Genomic DNA, 15,316 nt, shown 5'->3' on the forward strand with positions numbered 1-15,316 from the left:
GGTACATAATGAAGAGGACAGGTCACTGATACAGAGCAATATGTATCATTTGATAAGATGGACTCAGGAAAACAATTTGTGTTTTAATACAACCAAATGTAAGGTCATACATCTAGAAACAAAGAATGTAGGCCATGCTCACAGGATAGGGACTCAAGGGTCACGATGGAGCTCCCAGTGTGACATGGAGGCCAAAGGGGCTCATGTGATCCTTGGATGTATTTGGCACTGGTGCAACTGCTGCTGGAATTCTGTGACCAGTTCTGGTTGACAAATTGGAGAGGATTCAGAGAAGAGCCACAAGAATGATTAAAAAACTGAAAAACATGCCTTATAGGGAAAGACTCAAGGATCTTAATCTAGTTATCTTATCAAAGAGAAGGTTAAGGGGTGACTTGACCACAGTCTATAAGTATCTACAGGGGGAACAGAAATTTGATGATAAAGGGCTCTTTAATCTAGCAGAGAAAGTTACACAATGAACTAATGGCTGGAAGTTGGAATTAGTCAAATTCAGACTAGAAATAAGGTATGCACTTTTAATGGCCAGGGTAACTAATCATGGGAAGAATTTACCAAGGGTTGTGGTGGATTCTCTATCACTGGCAATTTAAGATTGGATGTTTTTCTAAAAGATCTGCTCTGGTTTGATCCCAGCTATGCGACTTGAAGCAGGAATTAATTCAGGGAAGTTCCGTGGCCTGTGCTATGCAGGAGGTCCAACCAGACAATCAAAATAGTCCCTTCTGGCCTTAAAATTTATGAATTCTCATTCAAAGCCAACAGCCTGAGAGATTTCCCAACATCCTGGCCAGACTCCCTCACAGGGTCTTGCTTCCCACTCAGGCTGTCAAGAGAGCAGGTCATTTGGTGAGATGGGGGTGGGGGAGTGAGATCCAGGGTATAGCTCAGCTCCAGCAGTGGTAGTAGGGTAGACAGCATCATCCATTGGGAAGAGAGTGGAGAAATTGTAGGGAGATAAGGCTGCACCCAAGGCCAGATCATGACCTACATGAGGTGGGGATGGCATGACCCATTGGGAGGAACGTGAGGGATGCTGAGGCTCCATTCCTGTCCTGAGTGATCCGTTCAGATGCACATAAGATGGTGAAAGAGGCCAGAGGGTGCATTGGGAAGTTGGAATGGTACAAAGGAGGGAGGTTAAGCACTGGAATGGGTTACCTAGTGAGGTGGTGGAATCTCCATCTGTCAGGGTTCCCTCCCCACTCTGAACTCTAGGGTACAGATGTGGGGACCCGGATGAAAGACCCCCTAAGCCTACTTCTACCAGCTTAGGTTAAAAACTTCCCCAAGGCACAAATTATTCCTTGTCCTTGGACAATATCGCTGCCACCACCAAGTGAGTTAGACAAAGATTTAGGAAAAGGACCACTTGGAGTTCCTGTTTCCCCAAAATATCCCCCCAAGCCCCTTCACCCCCTTTCCTGGGGAGGCTTGAGAGTAAACAAGGTGAACACAGACCAGACCCTTGAGTTTTTAGGACACTAAAACCCCAATCAGATTCTTAAAAACAGAACTTTATTATAAAGAAAAAAAAAGTAAAAGAAGCACCTCTGTAAAATCAGGATGGAAGGTAATTTTACAGGGTAATAAGATTTAAAACACAGAAGATTCCCTTCTAGGCAAAACTTTAAAGTTACAAAAAAGAGGGCTAAATCTTCTTCTTAGCATAGGAAAAATTCACAAACTAAAATAAAAGATATTCGAACACATTTCCTTGCTATTACTTACTATTTCTGTAATTTTAGATGTATCATTCAGTAGGAGCTGGATTAGTTGCTTGGTCTCTCTCTTTGTCTTGGAGAGAACAACAAAGAGAGCACAAACAAAAACCTTCCCCCCCCCAGATTTGAAAGTATCTTCTTTCCCCATTGGTCCTTCTGGTCAGGTGCCAAGTAGCTTAATGGAACTGATTAATCCTTTACAGGTAAAGGAGGGATTTTATGCTACCCTTAGCTGTATGTTTATGACACCATCGTTAGAGGTTTTTAAGGTCTAGCTTGACAAAGCCCTGACTGGGATGATTTAGTTGGGGTTGATCCTGCTTTGAGCAGGAGGTTGGACTAGATGACCTCCTGAGGTCTCTTCCAACCCTAATCGTCTATGATTCTATGAAAGTGGCAGAGCCCTTCATACAGAGGGCCGTACAGAGACACTAGAGGTTGCATTGCTCAGCTGCATCTGAGGAACCAGCAGAGCCCTTGGGAAGAAGGGAGTCGGATGTTTGGGTGTGTAGGTTGAGGGACTTCATCAGAAAGCAGGAGTGTTTAAAACAGGTAGGGATGAGGGGAAGTTCATGGAGATGCCCAGGTAATGCAGGGCATGTGTGAGGCAGGAGATGTAAAAAGATGACATGTACAACCCCCAGAGGTAGTTTGGTGAGGGCATATGGGATGTTCCAGGTAGTGACAGCGTACTTGGCCTGTCAAGTGGTGTCCTCATGAGCCTAAACTGCAGGAATGAGGGGGTTTGAATTGCTTCCATAGTGTGGGGATGGATGTGGAAGAGCAGAGATGTAATTATAAATCATGTATACAGCATCAGAAATACACATGGTGCTTTACAGGACACAGGCACCTACAGGCTAAGAGCAGGCAAACAAACATTCAATAAAAAGGAGTACTTGTGGCACCTTAGAGACTAACAAATTTATTTGAGCATAAGCTTTCGTGAGCTACAGCTCACTTCATCGGATGAAGTAGCTCACTGTAGCTCATTACATCTCTGCTCTTCCACATCCATCCCCACACTATGGAAGCAATTAGTTCTTTTACTGAGCCATGGGGTTTACAGGTGGTCTCCATTCTCTCTCTGGGTGCACGTCACTATAGAGAATCACACCAGTATGAAGTGTGAGTAAAATGCTACCATTTCATGCTGCCTACTAGACAATATGTTTGATTGAAGTGTTTGGGAAATTTCACTTGAGACAAGAAGGCGGGTGCATAAACATTATTTTTTGCTTGAATGTCAGACTTCATATGAACTTGGGCTACACAGTGAAAAAACTAGGAAGTACAAGACACATATCTCTGGGGTAGAAATCTGGAACTAGAGAACTTGCTGGCATTGCTCTGCAGTTTAATTCTTGAGTATCTAGCGATAGCACTCAATACTGTATACTTGCGGGCAAATTACATGTGAGAGGCTGGGTGTGGGTGGAACCTGGAGGGGTGGCTGTTCACCAGCAAAGCACTATAAAAGGTGTCTCAGGCTGGAGAGCTGACAGGACACAGCTGTTTTGTACCCTGGGGAATGTCACAACCCTACCTACTTTTTTTTTATTCTATAAACATGAAGGTCTAATCTTCAACTGCAAACAAAAACTAATTTCTAGAAAGTTAAAGGGAAGTGATGAAAACATCAAGGTCTTTGTCACGCCTATTACTCCTCGCAGACAACAGTAAGCATAAGCTTTAGTTTTATTTTGGAAGTGTAGATTTAGTGCTGGTGAAAAATATTAACCTATTTGACTTTCCATGGGCTTAATTTGGCCCTTGAGCATATGACTTAATTTACAGTTTTTAAATCTGACTGTTATATGCAATGTTGTAGCTGTGTTGTTCCCAGAATATTAGAGAGACAAACTCCTTTATCCCAGATGGCCTGTCACCAGTGTGTGAACACAATCCCAAACCACTTCCACTTGGGCTAACCTAGTAACAGCAGGAGGCTGTCAGTCCATGGGCAGGTGGACTAACCCCTGGGGAAAATCTGACCCACACTTTGCCAGTGGGTTACACACATGTTGCTGGACCATAGCTCCAGCCTAAGCCATAGGCCTGGGCCCCGCGCCCCAGCTCCCGGAGTCAGGCGATCACACAAGAGTCCCAGCGCTCATTCACTGGACAGGAAGGGTCCAGTCCTCCCGACTGCAGGAACTCACTGAAAACGCGAACCAAGCAACACAGCTGCGAGCCAGGCTCGAGCCTGCAGCCGCCCAGGCCCCGCGCCCCGGGCTAGCAGCCCCGCCCAGGCCCCGCGCCCCGGGCTAGCAGCCCCGCCCCGCCCAGGCCCCGCGCCCCGGGCTAGCAGCCCCGCCCCGCCCAGGCCTCGGGGACAGGCCAACCCTCCACCCCACCTGCCCAGGCCCAACCCCGGGGGGTTTCTCGTGTACTCCCCTCGTCACGTGATATGGGAGCCTACTGGACATGCATCACGTGACCGGACCAGCCGCCAGACCCGCTCTCGCCACGTGACATAGGCGGCCGTGCGGGGGCGGGGGGGGGGGGGTAAGCTGTGGCTTCAAGATGGCGGCGCGCAGGCCGGGGCCCGGCACCGCCGGGGGGAGCCTGTTGTTGAAGCTTTATTGTTCCTGCTGCTGCCGCGCCGCTCCCAATAAAGGTAACCATGGAAACGGCCGGGCCGGGCAGTAACAGCCACAGGGAGCCGGGCGGGGCCTCAGGGGAACGGGGCATTCCCGCCGCCTTTCTGCCCGGCCGCGGCCTGAGGGCTCCACCCCACGAGCCGAGGGACCCCCCCACGCCCCTGCTCCTCGAGCCGCGGTGGGGGCGGGCTTGTCCCTTATCACCCTCCCGCGCCCCGCGTGCCGGCTGAGGAGAGCCCCGGCGGGTGTGGGGCCCTCTGGCAGACGATGTCCTGCTGCAGTGAGAGCGAGCCGGGCCTTGCCTTGGAGGGGCCGCAGTGCTCGGGGGCCTCTTTCCCCGCTCGCTCCTCCCCGCCCGCGCAGCGGCGTCCCCGGGGCCAGGCCGTGGCCCTCCGCCGTGAGGCGGGGCGCGCCGGAGGCTCGGCTTCCAACCCAGACGCCGTTCCATGCCCGGAGGCGCTTTTGCGCTGCCCCGGTGCGCTCTGGGCCTTGGTGCCGGGTCTGGACCGCCCAGGCCTCTGGGGGACTCTGTTGAGAAGGTCCCTAGCGATTTTTCACATTTTAACTGAGAAAAATGGGATGGACATAATTAGCAAGGATCAGATTTTGTCATGGTTGTTTCTAGTAAAAGTCAGGGACAGATCCCGGAAGCCATGACCTGTCTGTGACTTTTGCTGCTGTGGCTCCCTGGTTCCCCCACCACCGTGGTGGCTGGGAGCTGTGGGGTTCCCGCTCTGCCCATGGCAGCTGGAGCTGTAGGGTGACCATATTTCCCCAAGAGAAAATGGGACACCCCAACCGCTCCCCCTCTGCGAGCCTGTCACCGTCCCTGGAACCCTGAGGAGGCCCCCTCAGGAATCTGTCACATGTCCCAGGAACTTTGCAGGGGCCCCCTGTTGCTGCTTGTCACTCCCTGCCGGGGCCCCACTGGCTGTCAGTCCCAGAGTCCTGCAATCCCTGGGGCTGGAGCAGAGAATGTCAGGGAGGTCTCTGGAAGTCAGGGATTCAGTGACTTCCATGACCTCTGTGACATAAACATAGCCTTAATAATTAGGGACATTCCCAGATCTCTTACTCTGGGCCCACGGCCCTGTCTGCTCTTCTAAAATGTTGAAAACCAGATTGTTGTATTTGTCTCATCTGACAACATGAACTGGCTTAAAAATTGCTGCACTGGTTGCTGGGCTTATAAAAATATTTTAAAACTACTTAGTGGGGTAGGAATTAAAATCCCAGTTGCTGTATGTGTGGAGTTCTTCCAAGGATTTCACAATTGTGCTCCAATTCTTAGAATGCTGTTAGGGTTCAGAATTATGCTGTACACTTTATTATGATGATCTCCTCATTCTTGAACATATATAAGGCACACTTAAGAAAGCTGAAAAGCCTGTCCTGCGCAGTCAGGTGTGCCCAACTAATGAGTGTTACTCAGATTCTTTCTTTGCAAGGTGGGGAGAGAGGTCACTTTATTTAGGTTGTTAAATACAATGTTTATTTAAGCAAATAAATTAGAATGTAAATTTATGAAGAAAAAAACTAAATATCTTCTTTAGTTACTTTTCAAGTATAATTTAATTCATGATCAAGGACCCAACTTATACTTGCATTAGGATGATGTATTTTATTTTTAAAATGTTATAGATATTTTCTCCTTTCTTTATGCATTTCTTTCATAGATTCCCACCCTTGGGTTTCAGAGTAACAGCCGTGTTAGTCTGTATTCACAAAAAGAAAAGGAGTACTTGTGGCACCTTAGAGACTAACCAGTTTATTTGAGCATGAGCTTTCGTGAGCTACAGCTCACTTCATCGGATGCATACCGTGGAAACTGCAGCAGACATTATATACACACAGAGATCATGAAACAATACCTCCTCCCACCCCACTGTCCTGCTGGTAATAGCTTATCTAAAGTGATCATCAAGTTGGGCCATTTCCAGCACAAATCCAGGTTCTCTCACCCTCCGTTCCCCCCCCGCCCAAACTCACTCTCCTGCTGGTAATAGCCCATCCAAAGTGACCACTCTCTTCACAATGTGTATGATAATCAAGGTGGGCCATTTCCAGCACACATCCAGGTTCTCCGTGAGGGGGTGAGAGAACCTGGATGTGTGCTGGAAATGGCCCACCTTGATTATCATACACATTGTGAAGAGAGTGGTCACTTTGGATGGGCTATTACCAGCAGGAGAGTGAGTTGGGGAGGACGGAGGGTGAGAGAACCTGGATTTGTGCTGGAAATGGCCCAACTTGATATCACTTTAAATAAGCTATTACCAGCAGGACAGTGGGGTGGGAGGAGGTATTGTTTCATGATCTCTGTGTGTATATAATGTCTTCTGCAGTTTCCACGGTATGCATCCGATGAAGTGAGCTGTAGCTCACGAAAGCTCATGCTCAAATAAATTGGTTAGTCTCTAAGGTGCCACAAGTACTCCTTTTCTTTTCACCCTTGGGTTGTACATATCCCTCCCCATATAAGCTTGTGATCTGGAAAGCAGTAGCCAGTAGCGACTGCATTTATGCCTTCATATCTCTGGTGTTACAAAAATAAAAAATGAGGGTTTATAAAGAGCCATGGTCCTTAACCATCTCCCAGTTCTTTTTGCGTACCATAAAATCAGAACCCTTGCTAATCCCAATAATCTCTGCTTTGTTAGCCATCTTTAGTGCTGTTTTAGCTAGTGGGAGGAAGGAATGGGCTTACGTTTAAGGCACTAGACTGGGATGCCACAGGCTTCATGTGTGACTTTGGGGATGTCACATGGGGCAGATTTTGTGGGGAAAAAAAAAAAGTTCAGCATCCAAAAGCTTCCATTTGGACAATCAGATAAATGGCCAGATTTTCAGAAAGAGTTAATTTCCCATTTGGGCACTGTTCTCAAAGGGAGCTGATGAATATGAAGTATTTTTGGAAATTTGGCCCTTAATTGCTGTGTGCTTCAGCTTCCTATTTGTAAAATGGAAATAGTAGTATTTCCAACTACAGAGGGGAATTGTGAGGATACATTCATTAATGACTGTGATGGTGGCCTTATCAGTACCTAAAGAGAGAGATTTTAGGGTATAAAATCTTAGAAAATGTCTCCATGGCCAATGCAGAGAAGACAACCAGCTGTGAATCCTCTGAGGCCAAGATGCTTCTCTTGGGGATAAGTACTCCTGGGGGAATTCTGCAACAAAAAATTAAAAATTCTGCTCACAATATTTCAAAATTCCGCATATTTTTTTGTCAAAATAACACAATATAATCACACCACTTTCAATTATTTTGGTCATTTATTTCAAAATACCTGTCAGCAAGTATGTCTGTAACGATACAGACAACAACAAAGATTCAGGAAATGTTTTCTGACAAATAGATTCCTTACTAGACATATTAATACAGAACTCTCAGTAATAATTCATTTAAACTACAATACAGAATCGTATTTCCCGCACTCCTCAGAAGCAGTGTAAAGGCTTGGGGGAGTCAGGGGTAACAGAGGAGATGAGGGAGATGGAAGTAAATTGCTGGGAAGGAGCCTGAATGTGAACTTGGAGGGTTGCTGGGTATAGGTGGGAAAAGTATGGAACAGGTTTTTTGGGGGGTGGGGAGGGATTGTTAGGGAGTTCTGCCATGCGGACCCTGGGTGATCCCTAGCTTCTCTCATTCAGTCAAGAACATCTGCCCCCTGTCCAAATGTGTCCCTCCACCCCCTGTCCAAATGTGTCCCTGCACCCTCACTCAGACACCCACTTCCCCATCCCCATGTGGTCCTGCACCCCTCCCCCTGACCCTGTGTGGCTCTATACCCCTTCCCCCCATCACCATGTGTCTCTGTGCCCCCACCCAGACACTCCCCTGTCCCTATGTGTCCCTGTACCCCTCCTCCTGTTCCCATGTATCTCTGTGCCTCCACTCAGCCACCCCCATCCCTACATAGCTCTGCACCTTCCTCCCCACTGTGGACCTGTGCCTCCACTCCCATTCAGCTCCTGCCCCAGTCTTTCTTCCCCCACTAGCCCTTATGAGCCCCTGTCTGATCCCTCTCCCCCCCCCCCCCGCAGCCTAAGCTGTCTGTCTCCCCATAGCCCCTGTCTCCTGACGTGGCCTGACAGGCGCTGCAAAGAAGGCAGGTTCTTTCTCTTCCCTAGCTGGCCTGGAGCTGCTGCTTTGTTCTATCACCACAGCGCCCTCTGGTGGGTAAAAGGCAGAACTGAAGCAACATTTTGGGAGAAGCTTTTTTCTGCACAATAAATTAAAAATATGCATGTCTCAATAATTATGCACACGCACAGTAGCACAGAATTCCCCCAGGAGTAGATAAGGGAGTCTCACGTACTGATCCATCTGGTCCCATCCCACTTCTCTTCTATTAGCTGGACATGCTGGTTGTTGTGAAGTTGCTTATGAGAGCAGAGCAGCTGGTATTGCTTTTATAGAGCAGTACTGAGGGATTTGTTTTGGAATAGAATAATTCTATGGACTTTACAAACAAATTTGAGGAAAATAGGCACCATTTTGGGCTGACCATTCTTATACCATGTCCTTCCAAAAGGTTTTCCTTTAGAAGACTTTCAGTGAGGATCATTATGGACTGCTTCATGCCCTGTCTGATATCCGTCTCTGTCAAGGCTAATTCCCCACTCTGGCACTTGGAGTACAGAAGGTAGGGGGGCCTGCAAGGATTCTAAAAATTAATACTGGCCACTCCAGGCTTGTATTAAACTCCCAAGGTTACAGCTTTTCTCTGACCTTGGATTGGTAGATGCTGCCACCACCCAAGTGCAGAACCCCTTTGAGAACCAAGGAAGGCGCACTCGAGAATTCCTTCCAGTGGGGTACCCTAAAGCCCTTTCACACATACACCCCCCTCCAGGAAAGAGCTGAGAAAGAAAGAAAGAAAAAAGGAAATCAGCTGTTGCCACCAGCTAATTAAACAATGTGTACACAAACCTCTTAAGACACAAAAATCCAATTCTGTTCTTAAAAAAGGTAAATTTTATTAATAAGAAAGAAAATACAGCTGGAAACTTAAGTTACTGCTAGATTTTAAAAGAGCAACTACAAGAATTAAGCACCAAGAATCGCTTTTCTTGAGGTCCAGCTTAAAGGTTATAGGCAAAACAAAAACACTTGGGGTTAGCACAGAGTTGTCCACAAGCCATAACGAAATAAATAGGATAAACCAAATTGCGTCTTCCTAGACATTTCCTGACCTACTTACATATCTGGGGTTTTAAATGAGTAGTTTCTAGGTATGATACTGATGATTTTTTCATACCTGGCCCAAGCTTCTTATAGCATAGCTGTTGCCCTGTCTTTCTCTCCCCGGGGGAACAACAACAGACGGACAAAAGGGGAGTTTTTTTTCAATTTTAAAAAGTTCTAGTCTTCCCATTGGCTCTTTTGGCCAGGTGCCCACTCACTTCCTTTTACCTATCCATAGCAGTGAGACTTTTTAACCCTTTACAGGTAGAGCAATTAGAAAACAGCTACTAAGAGCGATTTTATAGCTACTAGCTGGCTGGGTGCCCATAAAAGAGAGCTACTCCCACCCCCTTTCATTTATCACAGTCTCACTGGAAGAGTATGTTCTGTGCTTTATTGAAAGCAGACTGGCACAAAGGAGCTGGTCAAAACAGTGTAAACACCACAGTGAATTACAGTGTGGAATCTATATGTGTGACGTAAACATGAACAGAAATTGAAATCTGCAACTGGCATCATGTATGTATTGCAGGTGTTACTGAAAACCTGTATAATCTCAGTATTTCTCTCAGCATTTTTGGGCACAATGAGGCATGCTAGGAACAGAGTTTCAAAGCAGACTTTCTTTCAGAGTAGCAGTCGTGTTAGTCTGTATCCGCAAAAAGAAAAGGAGTACTTGTGGCACCTTAAAGACTAACAAATTTATTTGAACATAAGCTTTCGTGAGCGACAGCTCCGATGAACTGAGCTGTAGCTCACGAAAGCTTATGCTCAAATAAATTTGTTAGTCTCTAAGGTGCCACAAGTACTCCTTTTCTTAAAGCAGACTTTGACTTTGTTTTTTGTTTTTTAGATTTCGACCGGACTTCCATGATTGTAATTTTGTACTTTGATTAGGGCTACAGTGTTCCAAGTAGGATAGATGGCAACCCTTGCTTCAAAGGATAATGGAAAACTCACTGTGAAGAGCTGGGACATACCAATTTGTTTTTCAATCTATTTTATTTCCATTCAAAGCATCAGTGCAGACAGATAGCCTAGGAAAACAAGCAATGCTTTGGCTGTATTCTGCCACGTTTAGAGATTGAGGAAGACTGAATATAGTCAAAGTGTTGCTTGTTTTCCTCTATCTGTCTGCACTGATGCTTTGAACTGAAATAAAAATAGATTGAAAAACAAATTGGTATGCTCTGGCTCATCATACTGAGTTTTGCATTATCCTCTGGGAGCATTGCCTGCTCCTGCACTTTGGATCACCCAAGAGGAAGGTAATGACCCCTCAGTTTCTTTCAACTCTTCAAAAGACTGTCACTTTTGGTGGGAGAGGAAAGATAATCCATTCATGTATGTGATGTTCTGGCTTTCCAATAACCCTTTTTCTAAGGTCATCATCTTGATAACAAGAAGACAGGAAACTGGTAACATGCACACAAAAAAGTATTTAAATTCTGAGTTAAGACAGTCACTCTGTCCTTAACTCTCACATTTACACAGCATTTGATATGGAGCCTCGCTCACTTTTCAGAGACTGCTGCAATGGCCAAGGGACAGCACAGTGAAAGAATGTGACGGAACGAACGTCGGCTTTATGTTCACTTGTGTTTATTGGTTTAGATGAGAACCTTTAAAAACATGATTTGAGCAGGTGCAACATGGGCATTGACAAGGCAAGCTCACCTCTCACGGAGAGCAGTCATCTTAGGAGAGAGAAGGACGTTTGCCCCAATGACCAATTCAGGGCTTAGCTACTGTAAGCAGAGTGCAAACAAGGGGCCCAACTAGTGACGACCGTGATAGGATATTTCATGATGCGGGCTTTAGACTCATCAGCTGTCAGACCGAAGTGACTTTTATTTATAGCTGGCAGGCTGGATTATTCTCTTTGCTGATCAGTAAACCTTCATTTTATGTACTTTGCATGCTTTGTAATTTCCTATAAGCTTGAATATAAAATATTTTCCCGTAATGTTCTTACACTCAGAGTGTTTAACAGCATTCCCTTGTTTAGCCCCTTATTAGGCAATATTATCTTCTTTTGCACATTGCTTTTATCACCAGTGTCTGCATTGTCCAGGTCTGGCAATAGCATTTGTTAGCAAAGTTCTGTCAGCGGGGGGAGCCCACAACTGTGAATCTGTAGATTGTTAGTCACTTTGGTTCTAATAATCTTTAAACACAATGTTTAAAGCAGGTTTTGGTATTTTTATCGGTATCAGCAGAGGTGTTGGTCAGAACTTTATATATGTTAGTTATGGCAGTGCCAAGGATATGAGATCTTCATGAGTACAATGGCACTGGCCCTCTGACAATCCCTGATGTTAACAGCTTTCTAATGGCATGAGAGCACTAGGTACTCCTGAGGGAATTCTGTGCCAAAAAATTAAAAATTCTGTGCACAATATTTTAAAATTATGCAAAATTCTGCAGATTTTATTGGTCAGTAAATGAACATGGAGGCTCCAGCAGTGGGGAGCACAGGCCATTGGCTGCATGGAGGTGGGAGATAACCCTGTAGTTCCCCCTCTCCACTCCAGAAGGATGGGGACTTGGCAATGAGGCCGTACCTGACCCTGACACAGCACAAGGTCCTGCCCATTCACGCCAGGTGTACCAGGTATGGGCAGGCAGGCTTAGCCCAGCAGGATCCAAATGTAGAGGGACGTAGTGGGGGGGATCCAGGTGTAGGGTGAGAGGGTTCTGTGTGGAGAAATCTGGGTGTGGAAGGCTTGGCGACAGGTCCAGGGGGGATCTGGATGCACAGGGGCTTGGTGAGAGGTTCCAGATGCAGGGGCAATGGGACTCTGCCAGGGGGTCTAGGTGAAGGTGGTTGGGGCTCAGCAGGAGGGGTTCAGGGTTTGGGGGGCTCTAGGTGTAGGGGTTCAGTGTAGGGAGGGGGTCCAGGTACTGGGGGAGTGGGGCTTGGTGGGGTGGGGAAGTTCTATATGCTTGTGTTATACAGAATGTCAGACTGGATGATTGCATTTGTCCCTTTTGGCCTTGGAATCTGTGAAAATGGTCCTCAGTTCCCCTCCAAGGCAGCAAGCTCCCTGGATGAGAAGGCATGAAATGGCCTGCTTTTCCTCATATGGTTCTTCCTCTCTTGATCCATGAAGAAAGATTATAATTGGGGGGCTAACTCAGTTCAGCAAGTGTCTTGGCCTTCTCTCCAGGAGACTCCCTCGCACAGCCCCTTCTTTTGTTTAGATTGCCATGGAGTAGCATTGAAAATGAACAGAGGCAGCTTTCTGATCAGAAGAGGAACAATGTTCAGATGGCTCCCATGCCCCAGAGGAACCAACAACTGCACAGCTAAGCTGTGCTGTACAGAGGGTTTGAAATCCCTAAAGAAGTGAGCTCTCAAATCCTTGAGCTTGGCTCAGAAGTGGCCTCAGCGATTCAGGCTGAAAAAACAATAAAATTGCCTTTTCCTTTCAAGCAGGGATGGCAAGAGGCACAAAGAGAACATGCTGTCAGTGCTTAGTAGATAAATAACAAGTAATAATGATGACCTGAAAATATTCCCTGTACAGCCCAGGCAGTAAGCCAGCTTTCCCAAAAGTCATCCATAAAGTGTCTAGAAGCTGAAACCAGACAAATTCAAATTAGGATGAAGACACACATTTTAACAGTGAGTGTAATAAACCATTGGAAAAAACTACCTAAGGAAGAGGTAGATTCTCCATCTCTTGATGTCCTTAAGTCAAAACTAGACACCTTTCTTGAAGATATGCTTTATCCAAACATAAGTTATTGGGCTCAATCCAGAGGTAGCTGAGTGAAATTTAATGGCCTGTGATATACAGGTCAGACTAGATGATATAATGGTCCCCTTTGGCCTTAAACGTTATGAATAAAAGATATGTAATCTGCCCAGGGAGCTTATGCATCTTGGACAACAGTCCTGAGGTTGAACATAGCAGTCACCTTTAGTGTAAAGAAAATGTCCATTCTCTTTGGGATCTCAGTGGCTCTTTAGGACTCTGCAAGTGGATGACTGCAAAAGGGGCTATGACTTAGTGGCTCAGAAGCACTGGCAGCCATGGTCTATGACCCTCTGCTTCAATGTTGTCTGTCTTGGAGAAGGGGCAGGGGCCTCTGAGGCTGGTCTTGGATTTCTTGTATAATGTCTTGACCCTGCAACCTTATCTTCACTACTCCTGACCATTAGCATGGTGGGAAGAAGACTCTGGCTTCAGCCTTGGCACTGTGACGTTGAAGCAAACAGGTGGAGGAGACTGACACTTTGGAAAAGATTTTGAGGATGGGGCTGAGTAGAGAACTCTTCTTCCAGGACATAGATGCTCCCTATTCTCCTTTCACAGGGAATATCCCTTCTTTTATTCCACACCAATCATGATCAAATCCCATTTCAGATACTAGAGATTCTTCAGCTCTAGGCAAGCAGCAGCTGGGGAAATGCTGCTGATACATTGAATCTGGGAAGAAAAATGCGCCTCCTTCTCCTCTCACATATGCCAGTGTAATTCCACTGGTGTGAGTTGTTACTCCTGATTTACAGTATTGTGGGAGGATAATTGAGCACATATGTTTAGTAAACCTGAGCCTAGGTAGCCGATCTGGCACTTCCCACGCAATGGAGAAGAGTTACAGACAACCAGTGGTAATAGTGACACACCTAAGCCATGTCTACCTTTGATCCAGGGAACCAGAAGGTTGAGCTGTTCAGTGTTCAGATTTATACATATTCAGGGAAAGGAGCCTCTATGCTGTACTCTGGGCATTCCTTGACGCATTTTGAAAATGCATTTATTTCCCCGGCCCTCCTGCATCTTGAGTAGCTCAAAAGCTTGTCTCTCTCACCAACCGAAGTTGGTCCAACAAAAGATATTACCTCCCCTACCCTGTCTCTCTACTATCCTGGGAGCAACACAGCTACAACAGAACTGCAGACAACTCTGTCAGTGAGTCATGCTGAACCCTAAAATGTCTGAGTCAATGTGAAGCGATGGAAACCACTACAAGCATGGTTGAGAGCTCTCCAATCATCACTACGATTCGGCGTCTGTTCTCATATGTACTGGTATTCTGAGGCACATGACATTATGAATTGCACCCGTTTGACAGAATGGGCGTTCATCACCAGGCAACTGAAGACATCGGTGTGGGGTCCACAATGGGAGTTAGGTGCCTAGAAAATCACAGGAACAACACTGCAATCCACAAAGCCTGAGTTCTCACTACAAAGAATGGGGAGAGCTGGGCGCTTAATAATGTGATCCACAAAAGCCAGCACACTAGGCAGGGAGCCACGTAAGCTAGCCAGTGGAAGATGATGAGCAGAGGAGTGTGTCCTAAGCCCTTCCCCAAGTCTGGGCTACAGAGATGTGCCTATTTCTGAGAGCAATATACAAATGGGAGCTCCTCTGCTGGAGTCAGGTGGCTTAGGCACCTAATGGGTTTCTTGTGGGAATGAGTTAGGTGCCTGACTTGCTCCACAGAAAACAGGGTGGGAGTGTAGCTGCTGCCCACCATATAACTTTTAGCCTAGTGATTAGAACACTTACCTGAGATATGGGAGATCCATGCTCAATTTCTCCTCTGCCAGAGGAGAAGAAAGGATTTGAATAGGGGACTTCCACCTCTCAGGAGTGTGTGTTAACCACTGAGATATAGGATATTCTGATATGGGGCTCCCTTGGTGCCTCCTGTTGAAGCTGCTCCACTGTGTATCAATAATTAAAGAATCATTGGGCCAAAAAGTAAGAGAGATATTGACTTTATAGTCAAATGGTAGGGCACTCACCTTGGAGGTG

General features: G+C 46.3%; 1 protein-coding gene across 5 annotated transcripts in view; it reads left to right on the forward strand.

Moving 5' to 3' along the window:
• The first annotated feature begins 4,248 nt into the window (after positions 1-4,248).
• ZBTB40 (zinc finger and BTB domain containing 40) overlaps positions 4,249-15,316 on the forward strand; it is a 76,755-nt gene continuing 65,687 nt past the window's right edge. For all 5 annotated transcript variants that reach the window (XM_073317231.2, XM_073317234.2, XM_073317236.2 and 2 more), the window contains exon 1: positions 4,249-4,365. The gene's annotated coding sequence lies outside the window, so the exon portion shown is untranslated. The remainder of the gene's footprint in view (positions 4,366-15,316) is intronic.

The sequence above is a fragment of the Lepidochelys kempii genome, chromosome 18, assembly GCF_965140285.1.
Source record: "Lepidochelys kempii isolate rLepKem1 chromosome 18, rLepKem1.hap1, whole genome shotgun sequence".
Lineage (NCBI taxonomy): Eukaryota > Metazoa > Chordata > Testudines > Cheloniidae > Lepidochelys > Lepidochelys kempii.